At 39.0% G+C, this 21,299-nt stretch overlaps 1 protein-coding gene across 1 annotated transcript in view; it reads left to right on the top strand.

The window, feature by feature from the left end:
• Nucleotides 1-204: 204 nt before the first annotated feature.
• The window catches only part of THSD7B (thrombospondin type 1 domain containing 7B), a 918,476-nt gene continuing 897,381 nt past the window's right edge, over nucleotides 205-21,299 (top strand). The window contains exon 1 of the mRNA XM_036886655.2: nucleotides 205-316. The gene's annotated coding sequence lies outside the window, so the exon portion shown is untranslated. The remainder of the gene's footprint in view (nucleotides 317-21,299) is intronic.

Here is a 21,299-nt window from a genome sequence, read left to right as displayed (position 1 = left end):
GGGGAGGAGGGAGAGGGGCGCGGACGCTGGGAGCAGCTGCCGCGGGAGGCGAGGCGCAAGGTGGCGGCCGGCGGCCCGCTCCCCGCGGCTCCCGGGGACGCACCAGGCAGCCAATGGCTGCGCAGAGGTGTACAGCAGATGGCGTCCGACTGCGCTGTTCCTTCCTCCCCCTCCTCCTCCTCCTCCTCCTCCTTCGGTGCTGAGGTTGCCAGACGCTGGAATGGGTGGTCTCCCGACGCACACCACCATCTTTCTTGAGCACGGGAAGCTCGGGGCTCGGTGGCTCCCAGAGGCTGCGGCGGCTCGAGCGAGGCGGGTAAGTTAGGCGGCACTGCGCCCCGGGCGGGGGATGCCCAACCCCTGGCGGGCGCTGGCGCCAGGTAGCAGTGGCTGGGCAGCCGGGGTGCGCCGCGGGCATAGACTTTGCTCTTTCCTCCCTGGGTAGCCTCCCTCGCCCCTTCTCCTGGCCAGACGCGGGAACGAACTTGCAAGCGGAGCTTCTCTGACGCCTCTGTCTTGGGGCTGCGGAGAGGGTGGGCTGCAAGGGGCGCAGCATGCGGAGACCCCAGGGTTTGGCGGGCGGAAATGCATTAGGCAGAATCTAGAGAACAGACAGACCTCGGGCAATCAAGACCCGGCAGTGGGACTGGGGCAGCAGGAGCTCTAGTCCCTCCTCTTCCAGCTTGCTTTGGAGTGTAGTGATGAACGGAGCCCGAAATCCCCCATCCTGCGCTGGGACCCTCGGAGCCCAGGATCAGAGGGCGGGGAGTTCGGCGGGCTCTGCAAACAGGTTGACTGAGGATTGCCTTTCCGTAGCGCTAACTGCGAAATCTGCGCGTGGGTGTCTAGTGCCCCTGGAAGACAGCTTAGCAAGCCAAGAAGTTTTGCAGTTTCCTTTGATTTATCAGTGGATCATCAGGAGGCTGCAGCAACAGTTTACATGTCCACTTCGCCTGCGAGGGGCTATGGGTGAGGCGCGAGTTGGGGAGAATTGAACTGGAGGGTCTGGCTGGCATCACGCTGTTTATCAAGAGGAACATAGGAACAGAGAGTGAGAGTGAGGGGCAAGGAAGAGGACACGCATAATTTCTAAAGGATCTCCCCTCTGCTCCTGTCCCTTTTCCTTTTCGACACCTCCCTTAGTATTAAAGTTATTTGGACAAGCAAATGAAACCTCTGCTTTTTGAAGTCCGCATAGTTTGAGTCTTGAAGTTGGAATCCCTTGGTGTGTGTGTGTGTGTGTGTGTTTGGGGAGGCGGGCCTTCATAAATCTCTTTATAAAAACAAGGGGGGGGGGAAACTTTATTTAGGAGAAACGGGTGCTTGATTTAATGGGACTTTTTCTTGTCATCATTCTGAGCCGCTTTTAAGAGCTATTACAATTCAGTTCCTTTCTGTGTGGTCAAGGTGGAGTTCAGCTAGGATGATGGTGCCTCAGCACGACGTTCTGTGTGAAACAAGGGGGTTAGCTGGTGCTCTATTCATTGCCAGGGTGGTCTGCCAAGAGCCTGCAGTTTCCCACCTTCACGTGCATTTGTGCACTCGTAAATGACTACCTGCCTGGAGGCATGTTCTTGGTGCTTTTCAGGAGTACCCCCGTGGGTGCTGTTGTGGAATGGTAACCCATACAGGCAGGGCGTGTGCCAACCAGGCTGTTGGAGGTGGTGTCCATGCTAGCAAACTCATGCACATGTTCGTCAGGAATTTCCTTTGGACAGGCAATCATTGGATGTCAAAGTGATACATTTTTGTCCTAGGCAGTGAGTGTCAGGATGGTCTGGGTTTTGTGGGTACTTGGGAGGTGGCAATGTCTAGGGAAGACTTTTTTTGGGGCTCTGGACTGTACCACATTCATTGCTTAGTGCTCTGTGGAAGCCACTTTAGATGTTACCAAATTAAGAGATACTATCCAGTGGTGGTGAGTGAAAAGCTCGTGTATTGATGGGCTGAAAGCCTTATAAAGTTCCTGTTTTGAGGCTTCACTTTGAAGCACTGCTGTTTTTAAATCTCAATAATGCCCTTAATGCTGGGACTTTTCTTTTAAAACTTGATGTGGCCAGTTCTCTTCTTTCTGTGGATAGATTCCTTGGAATTGGCTGCTTCTTATGCCTATGCATTATTATTATTATTATTATTATTATTATTATTATTTTTCACCTGCCTGCTGGGAGTAGAGAACCAGAAACTGTTCTTCATGTAACCTGAAGTGGAAAAGAATTAGGAAGATTGTTTTCTTGACCCTGTAATAACATATAAAGATACAGCTGTTGACTTCAATAATATGGGATAGTCTCACACATTAGCAAAGACAGTTCCAGCAGTGCTGAACACCTACAAACTCTTCAGGGTGCTGAAGATTTTAACTGAATCTGTGAAAAGTGCTTAGAGATGCGTGGTCCAGGAAAGGACAGCCTACTGCTGGTGGACTTTGATAGTCCATTTTGAGGGCTTATACAAGCCAGCTTACTTAATATCTAATTTACTATTTAAATCAATACTTGAGAAATAATCTTTACTGTGTTTCTTAATCCTCTGCTTCCCCATCCCCTACTGTTTTTAATGAAAGTTGTTGCTTGTTAAGGAATCAAAGGGTAAGAGACAGACAGACAGGTAGACTGTAAGTACTGATTTTAAAAACAGGATAAACATGGACTCTGCTGTTTGAGGATTGACATGAATAAATTGGCAACTAAAGGTACCTTGTTGTTCTCTGTGAGTGTGCCTTTTGAGAGACAGAAGGTAAAGAGTTAAAGAAAAATGATACTGCTAAAATGTACTTCATCAGAAAGGCTATTAAGAACCTTGTCTATGTGCGGCAGATCCTGTTTCTGAAGAAATAATTATTTTGTTAATATCCATAAAATAAAGTTTGTCCTAACAGACTGAAAAGGCCGAATAAAAAAGATAGGAGCTAAGTCAGTGGAAGAGGAGTGTCCAAACAAGAAAAATTTCTTTAATTACACTTCACAAACTGAAGCTGGAGTCACGTGCCTCCTTCAAAGAGGAAAGAAAATAAGTCTTGCCAAAATTGGTATTTCACTGTTATGCGCAGCTTTATAAAGATTAGGCATTAAAATAATAACATTGTTTTGAAAGTTTGAATAGAATGATGAAGAATAGTTGACTTGTCCTATTGAGTTAAGAATCAAAATGACAAATGATACAATATGTTAAGTACATGATCAAGGCAAACAGATTAAAGGATTCTAAGTTGTGACACCTGTACTACTTGGCGGAGAAAAGGACAGCGCCATTAACCACAGCTTCAAAGATACTCTCAGACAAAGTGTAAAGGACTAGTCTTTGACTAACCAGAGGACATTACAGTATTAAAAACTATTGCATGAGCTACCTACATATGCTTTTTGTCTCTTGAATGTGAATTGCACATAAATGCCTTATGTTTTTAAAAGAAGACATTTTCCCATTACAGAACTATAAAAGAAGCAGCCGCCTTTATTGAGCAACAGGCAGCATCCTAAATATAACACAGGTCCTTAATTTAGAGCTGTTAACAGGATTAATATCTAAGTGATAATTAACACATTAAACCTGTGAAAGGAGAAGGATTTTAAACTCCACTTCTGATTTTAGAAATTTTAGGAATTGTGAGTTTGAGTGGGATCAATGTTGTAGGAGATGTGAGGTCCACCTCTGCTCCAGAATGATAAACATTTTATTCACCCTTTAAAATTTCTCCATTAATTGGGATTGATTTGCCAATGTTTTTACTAACATTTTCATGGGTGGTTATTCATTACAGCTAATGGTAGCTGTTGATGAAAGCAAGCCAGAGGGGATTAAGTAAATTCCTTGTCAGTTTGCAAGTTGCTAGAACTGAGGAGGAAATAGGGATCACAATCCTTGAATTCCTAAGATCCCATTTCTATGCTGTTGGGAGTGAGCCAGTTATACAAAATATAGACACTTAGTAATTTTTTCAGTTGGAATCCACCATGATTTATTACGACCATTCTACAGCTACTAGATCAAGCAATTCATGTGAAGAGGAAAATAAAACATCAGTGAAATGTAATTACCCCATGTCTTTGGTAAGACTTTTGCAACCACCCCTGGAGATGCTGAAGAATAAAGTTTCACTGCTGGTTGGGACTAAGGGTTATTGCAAGGATGGAAAGTTTAATCTAAGTTTGGTTTCTTGTATATAATTTAAGAGTGTGTACATGCTCTTGTGACAAATAAAACACAGTATGCTTAAAAGCATCTCTATTCATTTCAGCTTTTGGTCATTAGGTATTTCTGCAATTAATGTATTCTAAAAGTACAGCTCTTTGCTGTGATGTGGAAATCTGTAGTGTTTTTTGACATAAAAAAGAAGAGGTCCTCTTATGCAAAGGTTGGACATTGGCCTAGAGGTGAGGATCTATAAAAATGTGGAAGTGTTTCCTGTGTGGAAATAGAGGCTATCTTTGGTGAACCTAAGTATTTTGTAGCAAGGGACGTGAAGCTCGCTTTTGATTTTGCCACTCTAGGCATATTTTAATTATGAGCCTCTTATAATTAAATATGTTGCAGCTAAAAACAGAATCTTTATTAACTAATGCACAAATGATTTTCCAGTGCCTTGACTGGAGAGAAACTCTTTGCTGTGTTCCACTTGTCTGCATGAGGGCTGACTGCAGATTTGTGCCCTAGTGTTAGATTCGTGAACACTGGAGGAATCACAGTGTTGAGAAAAGCTTTCAACTTCATGGCAGTTAGGCACCAATGCCTTGGTATAAGACCGTTGTTTTGTAGTAATACATATTTTAATTTTGGATTCTTTCAAATGGTTATTTTTAAAAAGCATATCACGTAGCACACACAAATGAAAGATTTTAACTATAATAAGACAAGGGTTTGCAGTAATCTCTCCTTACAGAATTTGCTTCTGGGCTTTCTTCTCTAGGTTTCTGTCTTTCATGCTTACCTTAGACATATTCAGAGTGATCTGGCCACTGTGTACTGATACTGCCTTACTGGTTGTAAAAATATTGAAATACTTCAGCACCAATGGGTAAATGGATACTGTTCTAAGCCCCCTGAAAGCCCCATTACTACCTTAGTCCTGTAGGTCACTCCCCTGACACTTCTTAGATCACCTCTTATTACAGCCACTAAGAAAGCCACCACTTGGTATGGCAGGGAGGCCTTGGGCCCTGCTCTTGGGCAATTTCCAGAGCCTGTTCTGCTTGACATGTACTTGAGTTATACCACTTGCTAAATATTTTTAATATCACCTTTTGATATTTTTACTCATAACATGAATAAATGCAACCATTGGCATCATTATCAAGTAGTTGAACATGAAATCTGTTTAAGTTTACATTATAATGTTTTAGTGTCTAACATTTATATATGTTATAAATACTCAAGTATTACTATTTGCATGTACTTATATTATCAAATAGCCCAAAGGTACCTAGACCCCTTCTGGTTGTGTTGGCATTTCATGTAAAGCCACTCTATCTTCAGCTTAATTTGTTTTCCCCCAAAACATAACTTGTGTTTTTGGTAAGGGGCAAAGCCAAATTTCTAACCCAGGTTATCTGCTACAGCTATACATCCTCCTACCCCATTGCTGTCTCAGACCACTTATTCACAATGTATGTATGTGGGAAGTAGTTCAACAAGGCTTTTTTCTTTCAGGAAAAAAGAAATTATTTTTTTCCATTTCTAGTCTTCAGAATTAACTCAATTTATTTTGTATTGACTTCCATTTTTGTGATTAAGTATTGTAAATGGGGCTTCATTTCACCTGAACTGACCCAATCTGTGAACTGGAATATCTTCTGGTCAGTCACAGAGAGGAAAGGGATGTTGATGACTTGCAGACTCTTAAAGGAAAATTGGTGCTTTCTTCTGGATCTCTCCTAACTAAAACTAAACATGAACACTACTAGATGGGCCCTGAAAAATGTACCTTAAATCATAGTTCTTTCTTGAACAGAAAAAAGAAATCGTGTTCCGGGTCATACATCAAAATTGTACATGCCAGCCATTAACTTGCTATCGCCCACCTTGCTTTTCATTAGGCCTGTCTCCTTCAAGTCACCCACATGACCCACACCCATTTAAAAGGGCCCAAAATGCCGTTTTCTCTACCTCAGTCCTCAGTTATCCAAATTCTACCTATTAGTCCAGATCCAGTTTTAATTACACTTCCTTTAAACTTTCTCTGATTATGCCAATTTACAAAGCCCTCTTTCTGTCCAAACAACTTAGGTGGTAAATTATAATTTTAATGTTTGGTTGAATCTATTTTCTTATTAGAATCTACTTTTGAGTTCTGAGAGTAAGGGATATGGATGATAAAGGATACCACTTTTTTCTGAAAATTCTGGAAAATGTTGAAGAGGATGATAGCAACCCTTTCAGGATCACTAAGACCAGGCTTTACAATAGCCAGGTAGGCAACAAGAGTGACTACTAATGGTTGACTATTTATAACATGGTGCATACCAGGCTAGGTGCATTAGAATAAATTTGTCTAATCCTCATAATAATGTCTCCAGGATGGTTCTGTTATTTAGTCCCATTTTTCATACTAGGAAATGGAAACTGAGGGATTTTGTTTCTTGATGCAAAGGCATGGCAGCTGGTAAATCACACAGCCGAGATTTGAATCCCAGTTTGTTGGGTTGCAAGGACCATGCTGCTTCTGATACACCAGACCTCCCTAAAGCCTGAAGTTTGGGTCAGCCAGTTTACTCTTTTTATTTTTTATTTATTTTTATTTTATTTGTAATTTTATTCTGGTATCATTAATCTACAATTACATGAAGGACATTATGTTTACTAGGCTACCCCCTTCACCAAGTCCCCCCCACATCCCCATTCACAGTCACTGTCCATCAACATAGTAAGATGCTGTAAAATCACTACTTGTCTTCTCTGTGCTGCACAGCCCTCCCCGTGCCCCCCCAACACTATACATGCTAATCATAATGCCCCCTTTCTTTTTTTCCCACCCTTATCCCTCCCTTCCCACCACTCCTCCCCAGTCCCTTTCCCTTTGGTAACTATTAGTCCATTCTTGCATTCTGTGCTGCTGCTGCTATTTTGTTCCTTCAGTTTTCTTTTGTTCTTATACTCCACATATGAGTGAAATCATTTGGTACTTGTCTTTCTCCACCTGGCTTATTTCACTGAGCATAATACCCTCTAGCTCCATCCATGTTGTTGCGAATGGTAGGATTTGTTTTTTTCTTATGGCTGAATAATATTCCATTGTGTATATGTACCACATCTTCTTTATCCATTCATCTACTGATGGACACTTAGGTTGCTTCCATATCTTGGCTATTGTAAATAGTGCTGCGATAAACATAGGGGTGCATCTGTCTTTTTCAAACTGGAGTGCTGCATTCTTGGGGTAAATTCCTAGAAGTGGAATTCCTGGGTCAAATGGTATTTCTATTTTGAGCTTTTTGAGGAACCTCCATACTGCTTTCCACAATGGTTGAACTAATTTACATTCCCACCAGCAGTGTAGGAGGGTTCCCCTTTCTCCACAACCTCGCCAACATTTGTTGTTGTTTGTCTTTTCGATGGTAGTCATCCTTACTGGTGTGAGATGATATCTCATTGTAGTTTTAATTTGCATTTCTCTGATGACAAGCGATGTGGAGCATCTTTTCATGTGTCTGTTGGCCATCTGAATTTCTTCTTTAGAGAACTGTCTATTCAGCTCCTCTGCCCATTTTTTAATTGGATTATTTGCTTTTTGTTTGTTGAGGTGTGCGAAATCTTTATATATTTTGGATGTCAACCCTTTATCGGATCTGTCATTTACAAATATATTCTCCCATACTGTAGGATACCTTTTTGTTCTATTGATGGTGTCCCTTGCTGTACAGAAGCTTTTCAGCTTGATATAGTCCCATTTGTTCATTTTTGCGTTTGTTTCCCTTGCCCAGGGAGATATGTTCAAGAAGAGGTCACTCATGTTTATGTCTAAGAGATTTTTGCCTATGTTTTTTTCTAAGAGTTTTATGGTTTCATGACTTACATTCAAGTCTTTGATCCATTTTGAATTTTCTTTTGTGTATGGGGTTAGACAGTGATCCAGTTTCATTCTCTTACATGTAGCTGTCCAGTTTTGCCAGCACCATCTGTTGAAGAGACTGTTATTTCCCCATTGTATGTCCATGGCCCCTTTATCGAATATTAGTTGACCATATATGTTTGAGTTAATGTTTGGAGTCTCTATTCTGTTCCATTGGTCTGTGGCTCTGTTCTTGTGCCAGTACCAAATTGTCTTGATTACTGTGGCTTTGTAGTAGAGCTTGAAGTTGGGGAGTGAGATCCCCCCCCCCCACTTTATTCTTCCTTCTCAGGATTGCTTTAGCTATTTGGGGTCTTTGGTGTTTCCATATGAATTTTTGAACTATTTGTTCCAGTTCATTGAAGAATGCTGTTGGTAGTTTGATAGGGATTGCATCAAATCTGTATATTGCTTTGGGCAGGATGGCCATTTTGACGATATTAATTCTTCCTAGCCAGGAGCATGGGATGAGTTTCCATTTGTTAGTGACCTCTTTAATTTCTCTTAAGAGTGTCTTGTAGTTTTCAGAGTATAGGTCTTTCACTTCCTTGGTTAGGTTTATTCCCAGATATTTGATTCTTTTTGATGCTATTGTGAATGGAATAGTCTTCCTGATTTCTCTTTCTATTAGTTCATTGCTAATGTATAGGAAAGCCACAGATTTCTGTGTGTTAATTTTGTATCCTGCAACTTTGCTGAATTCTGATATTAGCTCTAGTAGTTTCGGAATGGAGTCTTTAGGGATTTTTATGTACAATATCATGTCATCTGCAAATAGTGGTAGTTTAACTTCTTCTTTACCAATCTGGATTCCTTGTATTTCTTTGTTTTGTCCGATTGCCGTGGCTAGGACCTCCAGTACTATGTTGAATAACAGTGGGGAGAGTGGGCATCCCTGTCTTGTTCCCGATCGCAGAGGAAAAGCTTCCAGCTTCTCTCTGTTTAGTATGATGTTGGCTGTGGGTTTATCATATATGGCCTTTATTATGTTGAGGTGTTTTCCCTCTATACCCATTTTGTTGAGAGTTTTTATCATGAATGGATGTTGAATTTTATCGAATGCTTTTTCAGCATCTATGGAGATGATCATGTGGTTTTTGTCCTTCTTTTTGTTGATGTGGTGGATGATGTTGGTGGATTTTCGAATGTTGTATCATCCTTGCATCCCTGGGATGAATCCTACCTTGTCATGGTGTATGATCCTTTTGATGTATTTTTGAATTCAGTTTGCTAATATTTTGTTGAGTATTTTTGCATCTATGTTCATCAGGGATATTGGTCTGTAGTTTTCCTTTTTGGTGGGGTCTTTGCCTGGTTTTGGTATTAGGGTGATGTTGGCTTCATAGAATGAGTTTGGGAGTATTCCCTCCTCTTCTATTTTTTGGAAAACTTTAAGGAGAATGGGTATTATGTCTTCTCTGTATGTCTGATAAAATTCCGAGGTAAATCCATCTGGCCCGGGGGTTTTGTTCTTTGGTAGTGTTTTGATTACTGCTTCAATTTCACTGCTGGTAATTGGTCTGTTTAGATTTTCTGTTTCTTTCTGGGTCAGTCTTGGAAGGTTGTATTTTTCTAGGAAGTTGTCCATTTCTCCTAGGTTTCCCAGCTTGTTAGCATATAGGTTTTCATAGTACTCTCTAATAATTCTTTATATTTCTGTGGGGTCCTTCGTGATTTTTCCTTTCTCGTTTCTGATTCTGTTGATTTGTGTTGACTCTCTTTTTCTCTTCATAAGTCTGGCTAGAGGCTTATCTATTTTGTTTATTTTCTCAAAGAACCAGCTCTTGGTTTCATTAATTTTTGCTCTTGTTTTATTTTTCTCAATTTTATTTATTTCTTTTCTGATCTTTATTATGTCCCTCCTTCTGCTGACCTTAGGCCACATTTGTTCTTCTTTTTCCACTTTTGATAATTGTGACATTAGACCATTCATTTGGGATTGTTCTTCCTTCTTTAAATATGCCTGGATTGCTATATACTTTCCTCTTAAGACTGCTTTTGCTGTATCCCACAGTAGTTGGGGCTTTGTGTTGTTGTTGTCGTTTGTTTCCATATATTGCTGGATCTCCATTTTGATTTGGTCATTGATCCATTGATTATTTAGGAGCGTGTTGTTAAGCCTCCATGTGTTTGTGAGCCTTTTTGCTTTCTTTGTACAGTTTATTTCTTGTTTTATGCCTTTGTGGTCTGAAAAGTTGGTTGGTAGGATTTCAATCTTTTGGAATTTACTGATCAGCCAGTTTACTCTTAATCTTTGCTGGAATTTCTTCCAAATGTAAGCGTGCGTGTGCACGCACACACACACACACACACACACACACACTGGAGATTATTGACAGGAAGAGTATTACTGACTCACTTCTACGTGGAGGAAGAAGTGTCATTTGGAAATATGGGAAAAGACTGTGTTTTGATTTGGCACAGACCTTATGTGTGAAGGTTATAATATCTTTGAATTGTAAAGAGCTTGAGACATTGGTATGTAAAAGTATGGGCTTCCTGAAGAAACATTGGAAGATCCAGAAAATCCAGACATAGGGAAATCCAATCATATTTGTTTACATTAACAGTTTATCATTAAGACAGAGCTCTTATGCTGAACATGCAAAACACTAGTTTTTGAAATTAGTGCAAGAGCAGGAAAAAGGGAAAACCAAGTGTTCAGATGTTAGCATGGGTAGTCTGGCAGTGGCCTTGGTCACTCCTGTGATAGGGATGAGCAATCTGGTCAGCGAAGTGTTGCAATGTCACCTGCAGTGGTCAGCAATCTTGTCTGTGTTCTTTACTCTATGTTCATCCTGACAGGAAAGTGTCCGTGGTTGAAAGGACAACGTTGCTAGGAAGACAAGGTTGGTTCTTTGGCTAAACATGTGTGAGAAATCACATTTCTAAAGATTTGTTTCTTCAAAGTATTTTGCTGGGTCAGCATGAGATCTCTTGACATGAACTTCCATGGAACATGAAATATCCCCATTCCCAATAACAAATTCTGTTAACAATTTCTATAGAAATACAGTGTTGAAATAGGACCAGTTTCTCTCTTTGCCTCTGGCACAATCATCTAAAGAAGCTCAGAAGATTCAAAGTTGTAAAGAGAGATTTTTACTTATTCCAGGAATGAACTTTCTCCCATTCAGAGATGTCTAGAAATGTGATAGGCTATCTGAAGGAAATGTAGGTTCCCCATCTTTGGGAGCATTCAAATACAGGACAAACAATTGTGTACTCTGCAAAGGGGATATGTGCACTGAATATTAATAACATATTTATGGAGCATATACTGTGTGCCAGTTACTATTCTACATATATTAATTTATGAAATACTTTCAAAAAGCTTGGAGTTGACTGTGTTATTATTATTCCCATTTTATAGGTGCACTGATAGTAAGTGGTTTGCTCCAGGTCAGGATCTGTACTCAGGCAGTCTGATTCTAGAGCAGCAATCTTCATTAGAAATTGAATGCAAGCCATTAATATAATTCACATGTGCCATCTTAAATTTTACAGTAGCCACATTAAAACAGGAAAAGAATTGAACTCTAATAGTGTATTTTATTAACCTAATATACCTAGAATATTGTCATTTCAATATGTATTGATTATAAAAAAGTTACAAGTGAGATGTTTTAGTTTTTTTTTGTACTAAGTCTTTGAAATTCAGTCTGTATTTTACACTTGAAAGCGCATCTCAGTTCCAACTAGGCATGTTTCAAGTGACCATATGGGACATGATTAGAACCCATACTATGAACAATTCCACTCTCCTGCTATCTATTGATTGCCAAGGCATACACCATCAGTCTGCGTTTATGAGGCCATCCATTTACTTACTAATTTTGCCCTTAAATACCAGGATGAATAATCTCTTAAAAAACAACCTCAAAACACTTCCATGACTTCTTTCAGGAACACATTTATTCTGAAAATCCTGTAAGATAGGAAAATTTCTCTGTATCTCATTTGTTAAAAAAACAAATCCCATATGCCTTCCATTTGTGAAAATGGGACATCCCTGGATTGCTTCCACTTTACAACTATTCTTATACATTATGAAGTCACCTTACCCTTCTTGTTTCTGGACTAAATAACCCTGGTTTCTTTTGTCATTTTAATTTTAATTTTGTCTTGCTTCTCTATATGTGTAGCCTGATGGGTATGAAGTGGGCATAGCCAAGGGTCTACTTATCTCTGGTGAGAATGAGAAAGGAAAAAATGACCTTTAACTAAGAGTGAACTTAACCAGCTTTCCTCATTTACACTTGATGAGTATTTCTCAGTCCTCTTTTACTATCTCCTTACTATGATTCCTGCAGTCAGAAGCGACATGCAGCCCACCACAGTGATATTTCTGATCAAATTGTAGTAATTTTTGGTAGGCTTGATTTATTTCCTGGCAGGTAGCATTCTTCTCAGTGATCTGAAGGGTCTTTCTCAAGCTGAATTCCTGACAGTAACCAGCCCCCTGGGCTGTGGAGTGCTTCAGTTGAAAAAGCAGAATGTGACATACCTTTCATTGCATGGAATATATTAAAAAAGTCCTGTGTTTCCTTTGTAAGTGCAACATCTCTTCAGCTATACATGATAATATGAAATATTTTAATAATTCCAAGTCTCTTTTTTGGGGGGGGCATGTTGCATCAGTTTAAATCTGATTTCTGTGGCTTATTAAAAGAAAAATACTGAGAACAAGTTTTCAGTTGCAAAGAAGAAAAATCTTCAACTTCATAGGGAGGAATTTCCTTGTGGAGACAGATTCTAAGGATGTGTCATCTAATATTATGTGCATGAATATTGGATATTTCATTTGGATTATAGAGTGGGTGGAATTAAAACATAATGCTTGTGGACATAATATATCCCTAGTGTAGCACAGCTTTCAGTTTTTTTTAAAACTAAGCAGTTTTCAAACAGCAAAGCAAACCAATGGAAAGGAAAAGATGCATTTGTTTGTGAGCTATATGAATACATTCATAGAGCATTTATTGAGCACCTGCTGTGCAAATACAAGCAGGTATAGTATATCACCCCAATTTCCAAGGATTTGCAGTCTAACTGGGGAGAGTTGACATGTATGTCCTCTGCACTTGGCAAAGCATCATCACCTAATTCATGTATGTCTAGCTCTCTAACTACGAGCTCCATAAGAGCAGAAAATGCTTCTTACTCATATTTACATCTTCAGCAACCAGCAACCAGTAGCTGTGCAATTGATATGAGTTGGAGAAAGGACAGTAGTCCACTGATTATATGTATACATGTGAATTAAAATGTAGCTATGATGCCATATTTATAATGGGGCTACCTATATAAAAATCTAATTTTAAATTGTGAAGACAAAGTCCAGTTCCAATCCCTTTCCTATTCTTCTGACTGAATCTCTTCTGCTGACTCCAGTTGATGATTCCTAACAGTTCAGTTGCAGTTGAGAGATAAGCTGTTGGTCAGTAGGAAGTGTGGCCATCTTCTCAGCATGTCAGGGATATAGCAGGTTAGCTTCGGTTGCAGATTACTTCAGCTTATTAAAAAAATCTATTTTTTTCTGAGGATGAATAACTTGGCATGCTAGGTAATCCTTAGAAGTATGGATATAAGAGAGTGGAGATATGGAAGGGTGGGATAAAAAATACATTAATACATGCCTGTATAGAGCTTCCAGTGAGTACACAATACAGTGCTACAAAAGACCCTGAAAAGCCAAAGAAATCCTGAGGAAGAAGGACAAAGCAAGAGGCACCATGTTTCCTATAGTCATCAAAACACTATGGCATAAAAACAGACAAATAGACTAATAGAACAGAATCGAGAGCCCAGAAATAAACCCAAGCATATATAGTCAACTAATATTTGACAAGGGAGCCAAGAATACTCAATGTTTTGTGAAAAGATGGTATCCTCAATAAATGGTGCTGGGATAATTGAATATTCACATGCAAAGGATTGTAACTGGACCCATATCTTACACTACTCACAAAAATTAACTCAAAATTGATTAAAAACTTAAACAGAAGACCTGAAACCATGAAACTCCTAGAAGAAAGCAGATGAATAAAGCTCCTGGACATGGGTTGTGGTAATGGTTTTTTGGATATGACACCTATAGCACAAGCAATGCAATAAAAAAATAAACGAGTGGGACCTCATCAAACTAAAATGCTTCTGCACAGCAAAGGACATCATCGACAAAGTGAAAAGACAACCTGGAGAACTGGAAAAAGAATATTTGCAAACTATATAGCTAATGAGAGGTTAATACCCAAAATATATAAAAAAACTCATACAACTCAATAACAAAACGTCAAATGAGCCAATTTAAAAGAACCTGAACAGACATTTCCCCAAAGAAGATATGTGAAAGGTCAACAAGTACATGAACATAAGTTTAACATCACTTGTCACTAGGGAAATACATGTTAAAACCACAATGAGATAATAATTATTATCTCATGCCTGTGAGAATGGCCATCATCAAAAAGGCAAGAGATAACAAATGCTGGCATGGGTGTGGAGACAAGGAAACCCTTGTGCACTGTTGGTGGAAATATAAATTGGTACAGCCACTATGGAAAATAGTATGGTGGATCCTCAAAAAACTGATAATAGAACTATCATATGATCCAACAATTTCACCTCTGAGAATATATCCAAAGGAAATGAAAACACTAACTTGAAAAGATATTTAGACCCTTATGTTCATAACAACAGTATTTACAATAGCCAAGACATGGAAGCAACCTAAGTGCCCATCCATGGATGAATGGATAATAAACTTGTTATGTATATATATATATATATATATATATATATATATATATATATACATATGTACAATGAAATATCCAGCCATAAAAAATGAGGAAATCCTACTATCTGTGAGCATGGATAGACCTTGAAGGCATTATTCTAAGTGAAATAAGTCAGACAAAGACAAATACTGTATGCTCTCACTTATATGTGGAATTTAAAAACAAACAAACTCACAGAAAAATAGACCAGACTTGTGGTTACCAGAGGCAGAGAATACAGGGAGGGGGAATTAGAAGAAGGTGCTTAGAAGGTAAAAACTTCCAATTACAAGATAAATAAGTACTAGGGATGAAATGTATATCACGATGACTATGGCCAACATTGCTATGTGATATATAGGAAATGAACGAGGAGATTAAATCCTAAGAGTTCACAATCAAAAGGAACATTTTTTCCCTTTTTCTCTCTTTTCATTCTTTTCTTTGTATTGTATCTATATGAGAAGATGGATGGTAGCTGGACCTATTGTAATCATTTCACAATATATGTAAATCAAACCATCACGCCGTACACCTTAAACTGATGCAGTGATGTATGTCAATTATTTCTCAATAAAATTGGGCAAAAACAACCTTTAAATTTATCTTAGAATCACTAGCTAGAATTGCATCTGTGGGGTTTTATAGTTTAGTAGATTAAGATGGGAAGGAAGAAATTGAGCTGTCAACCTATTAGTTTTTTCTTATTTTTTTCCCAACATTTTTTCTTATTCTGGATCATATATATTAGTCTTTAAGACTGATTATTTATATTCTCTTTTATATGACATTCTATATACTGTTTTGAAGTCCATGGCTTAAGAAACCTCAAGACTCATTAAAACAACAAAAATAACAAGCTCTCCTGTAACCTGGCAATGTGGGCAGAATGGCTTATCTCTGGTTTAATGGTCTGCATAGAACTAGATTGCATTCTCAAACTCTGTGTTTTGAAAACTTGCGATGCTCACAGTCCAAATAAAGTGAGACTCAAATCCTTATAATTGCAGATAAACAATTTTGTCCTGGCATTTGTCAGTGTGTGGCAGGGAAATGTATATAGGGACAGAATTATCCATTGTTTTGGCAACAAGTTTGGCAAGCATAGATGTTTGGTGACTCATTACAAGATAAAAGCATCTAAAATAGCAAAGTCGTCAATCAGTCCTAAGAAATGAAAGCTAAGAGATTCTCAAAACAGAATGAAATAATTTATGCTGTGATGGCTTAGGAACTGAACATAGAATAATGGAAATTTGGTAGGGCGTACACATGAGCATGGGCACACACACACACATTTCAATGATCCGAAAGTGACAGCAAATCCAGGGAAAAGAGGAAAGAAGAAGTAGATGATTTAACTGAAAGGGGAAAAGCCTTCTTAGCTGTTAGGGCTAGACCTGTTCAAAAATACCATGCGATTGAAACCATTAGCCAAGATTTGTCCAACAAATGAGACTGTTAGAAGGGAGTAGAGGAAAAGCCCTGTGAAAGAAAGCCTACTGCTCTTGAAGCTGAACCAGTGTTAAAGGTGGGAGAAATCTGTATTAGTCAGTCACATTATGTATTCTCATGGATTTAGAGAAATGTTATGTACACAAGCAAAATCGAATGGGAGAGAAATGAGCTGGGGGTGAGGTAGTGAAATTTAATGCTATGTATAATATACCATTAGAAGTTCAAAGGCAGTATATGCAAGCCCAAATCTTACTAATTTAGAACAATGTATCTACTCTTGACTCCCTTCCCAGTTAGTTCCTTGTCTCTTGCCTTCCTTTAAATTCTGTCTCCTGAAACTAGTAGAATTTGCTCACTGTCTCCACTGTGAATTCACTCTTCAAATCTCCCAGCTTGGATTCTCCCCACCCTGCTCCAGCTGACATAGTTCTTGCCAAAGTTATGAATTCCTTCCCAGTTGTCAAATTCAATGGAGATTTTCCAGTCTCTTTTTATTGTGGTGATTAAAAGAAGAATCTTAGTGTATTAGAGAAGCCAAGACTGGATTGGCGAAGTTCCCGTGATCCTACCATTTTGATTCTCTGAAGCTGCCAAAATAACTACTGATGATTTAGACAAGCAAAAATGGGTAATTTTGGACTAAATGTGAACTAGGAAAGATTGAAATGTGACACTTTGCCAAAAAGAATATTCTAAAATAAAGTTGAAATTGGAATATTAACCTTTGGAAATTGAGCAAGACCTGGGTAAGTGAAAGGAAATTTAATTAGGATTTATTAGGAGGAAGTATAACAATCCTTTATGGAAGATACCTGTTAACTCTACAGAGAATGAGGGAAAGTGTTGCCTAGTATACAGACATGCTCTTTTACCTAGAAGACCTTGAAGCCTGAAGAAGTTGAAAGCAAGGCTTTTAAGGAACACACGATGATGACTATACATTAAGGCACAGATGCCCGTAGGAGAGCCAAACTCAGTGTTTCAGAGGTTGCAGAGCATGAAGGTTGATAGCATTACCAATTGAAACCACTTTTCAAAGAATATCTCAGTTGTTTATTAACTGCTGGTGGGTAAGTCTTCCCAACTAACTTCTTAGATACCTGTTTACAGACTCGGGTTAGTCCATGCTTACTTTTTCCTCATCTTTTTAAAAAAAATTTGTTCAGAAACAGTTACTTTAAGAAACTTCAAGAGAGAAAGAGAGATTTAAGGGGTTAAATGTTAGGTCAGTCCTTTTAAAAGAGAATAGATGTACTATCGCCATTATAACCAGCAGGAGCAGACATTTATTAAACACCTGCTCTGGTCCTTTAAGGTAGCTCTAAGGTCAGTGAGAAGTTCTGAGTGCTCAGATGCTCTGCAGGGAAATTTATCTAGAGGAAAAGAATGCCTCAGCTTATTTTTAAAAAAGACTCAGGCCAGCAAGTCATCCCCAAAGTACCCTTTCAAATCCAACACGTCAAGCAAAGCTATGGGTAATGATATGCTTGTGTTTATCAGACCTGGCATTGTGGCATTAAGAGAAATTTATGATACATTAGAGTCTTAGTTTTATGCTATGTGTACCCTTGAGCACACTGGATCTCACTGTATAATTTTTACATAATTATTGTCCCATTTTGGAGATGTTTACGTTGAATGGCTACCAGGGTTTCTTGCAGCTTTTGCTTGTTCTGTGACATGTTTATTGAATATGAGTGTGTGCATTTTCTTTTAAATGCCAAGTCTTATATCAGGAAAAAAAATCTCTAGTTATAATTTATAATGTTTTTCCTTTGTGAAATACAATCCAATTTATGACCCAGTTTCTCAGGACACATTAGAGTAGAAAGAAAAGTGCCTTTGTTGGCATGTGGCATTAATATGAATATTGTTATGTTGTAGCTTAATTTATATTCTAGCTTTTCTTTTCATATGGATACTGTAATTGCTTTAGGTTCCCAAACCTTGTATTGTATTTGGATTCTCTTGTTTATGCTGAGCACATTACTGTGCATATAGTAGCAGCTAATTTAAGCATTTGCTAAATGAATCATATTAGAGTAAGCAAAAAGAAACTCAGAAACTTCATTGAACGTAGGTTAATCTTGCTTTGATGATTTTGAGTTCCTTTAGGAAGCTGGAGTATTCCCAGAAACACTAAGAAAATCAATTACTATTGAATGGCACTATAAATTCTGTTTATTTAAGTTTTCTGGGGTTTTAGATAGGCAGTAAATGGGATTTTTACTACACGTAGGAATAGATACGCATGCCCATGTACCCATTTAGTCTACAACAATGCTGTGAGAGATTGCAAACAGCCTGACCACTGATGCCAAGAGTGCTGGTCCTACAGAGGGATGATGTCTGGTCTGCTGCAAAATGTTTGTACTCAGAGGACAGTGGACAGAAATCATGGAAGGACAAAAGAGTCTGTTCTGAATCTGGGTGAGTTTTAAAGGCCAGAGTTGAAGGAGTGGCTTAGCAAAGGCTGCAGGCTGGTTGTCCACCAAAGACAGTGTGTGTGTGTGTGTGTGTGTGTGTGGCCTCCTTTCTCTCTCCTCCTCCATCTCTATTCCAACTAAACTTGATCCCTCTGTGCGGTTGAGCGGCTTCCACTTTGCTCCAAGTCTCACTACTCTCTAATGTCTAACTTCAACTTGCTCTTCACTTTCACTACATTGAAAGTACTCCCCACCTTCAAGTTATTGCTTAGAGGAATGAAAAATCACCTACAAAACCTTTCATTTGAAAGGTTCTCTTTCAAATGCTTTATTTTGAATAGGACTTAAACATACATTTTAGATTCTTTATCCAAAATCTGATTTCTTTGGACCAGCCTTTAAATTCACAAGGCACTTACTACTTTTCATACTCTTTACTGAACAATCCAGGTGGTATTTTGTTAGAGATCCCTCAAGTTCCTGAGTCTGGAGAGGTGTGTACATGTCCATATTTCCACCTCTAATTAAAGACATAAATAAGATAAACAAGCCATAGTGAGCTAGTAGTGCATATAAAGGATGTGAAGGTGCACATAGAGTATGAGTAACATGCTTCATGAAATGTCTGAGCGTGGAAAGCAACCTTTTAAAGTCACTATATGATTCCATGCTATGTGATTTTTTAATGTGCATGTGTAACAGAATTAATAACTTAAAATTTTATAAGCAGTTGTTTTCCATTCGATATTTATACAAAAACTTGTGTGTTGTATGTGTGCATATCCATTCCAGTTGGCCCCAAATTATTTTACATTTTGTCATTGAGAAAATGGAGCCTTGCCTTATTTTTGGCTTGTTTACCACTCCTTCTGGAGACTTGCCTAAGTGCCTAGCTCACCCCTGCTAGTCCACTATGGCCCCTCACCACTTCCATGCCTGGCAGGCTCCACATGCAGCCCTTACCTAGCACTCCTCCAGCTCTCTGGCTTCCTCCCAGACACACTCCTAACTCTTTGTTTTCCAGCTGCCCTGTCCTGGCCTTCCTGGCTCCTTGTGTCTGTGCGCCATGCCCTTTTCCTTCTACTATGTGCTTTCACAGCCCCATTACCCTTTCCTTCCAAATGTAGTCAGTTCTGTTGTAATGCAACATAAACATAAAAAAAATCACCATGCTGTGTAAAATGGCACAATAAAAACCAGAGGACTTATGGGAAAAATGGGGTAGGGCCACGTTAAAACACTTCTCCAGTGGCACGCAGAAGATTGGAAACTAATATAAAATGGCAGTATGCTTTTGCACAAGTACAATCACTAAGAAATGCATAAAGACTTCAATCTGTATGGTATTTTGCCTTGAAAAAGACCTGAAGTTTCCTTGTGGAAGTGGGCTTCAGCGAGGCTGTGCTTGTAAGCCATGCAGGGGTAGAAGGAAGGTTTTCTGAAATCCTTCAGAAAGTCTTATCACCAGATGGTAAGACTGTGGCCCAAGGTCAACTGAGGTCCTGGCAGAGGTCTATACTTGTGTTGCGTTTGTGTGTTTTTACCTGGCTCTGTTAGCTGGTTGAGATTTTTGCATATTCAGCTAGAGTTTCTCATGGATGAAACTGATGCATAAGCAAACATAAAATCACATTAAGCTCAAATTGTTTCCCTAATAGGCCAATTTCACAATTTCAGCACAAGTGTCAGCTGAACTGACTGCACACTTGCGCCCACTTACACCTACTTGTGTGATTGTCTGTGCGTGCCTGTGTTGCCTGTTAGAGCAGACCCTGAGGAAAGGCCCATGTCTGCTCTCACGCATCTTTGTAGCCACAGCATCTAGCACATTGTCAAATGAATGAATGCATCTTTTTATCCATTTTCCTCTTCCCTTCTATTTTCTCAAGACTCTTCTGCCTGCTCTGTATCCTGTGAGTAAAAGGTTTACGGCTACTTATGACTTAGTGTGGTCTTCCGTACAGAGAGAAATCATCTGGGATGGTCTCTTCATTAGTTATCCACATGGCCCCTGTGTCAGGCAGAATGGATCTGGGAAGACAGAGCTCATACCAAGTTGTTCAATGGAGGGAACTTAAGTTGGGTATTCAATCAAAAAGTCATTTTGAGAGCTGAAAAGTAAGCTAAGTGTCTGTCACCTATGAATGGGTAAATAAATTGTAGTATATATATATATATATTAATTACATGTATAATAATAATAGCTATTATTACTCGGCCTTAAAAAAGGAGATTCTGCCATTAACATGGATGGATGTGGAAGACATTATGCTAGGTGATATAAGCCAGATGCAGAAAGAGGAACTGCAAAATCTCATTTATATGTGGGATCTAAGGTCAAATACATGGAAACAGAGAGTAGAGTGGTGATTACCAGGGAAGGTGAGGTGGGGAAAATGGGAAGATGTTTATCAAAGGGTACAAAGCTGCAGTTACAGGGTGAGTGACTCTAGATATCTAATGGAAAGCATGGTGGCTATATTGAACACTAGGGATTTGCTAAGAGAAGCAGATTGCAGGTGGTCTCATCTCACACACAAACAGTATCTATGAGGAGAAGATATATTAATTAACCTGATGGTAGTA

This window comes from Manis pentadactyla, chromosome 8 (genome assembly GCF_030020395.1).
Source record: "Manis pentadactyla isolate mManPen7 chromosome 8, mManPen7.hap1, whole genome shotgun sequence".
Lineage (NCBI taxonomy): Eukaryota > Metazoa > Chordata > Mammalia > Pholidota > Manidae > Manis > Manis pentadactyla.
The sequence above is the reverse complement of the archived record's forward strand: the minus strand, read 5'-3'. Positions and strand labels throughout refer to the sequence as shown.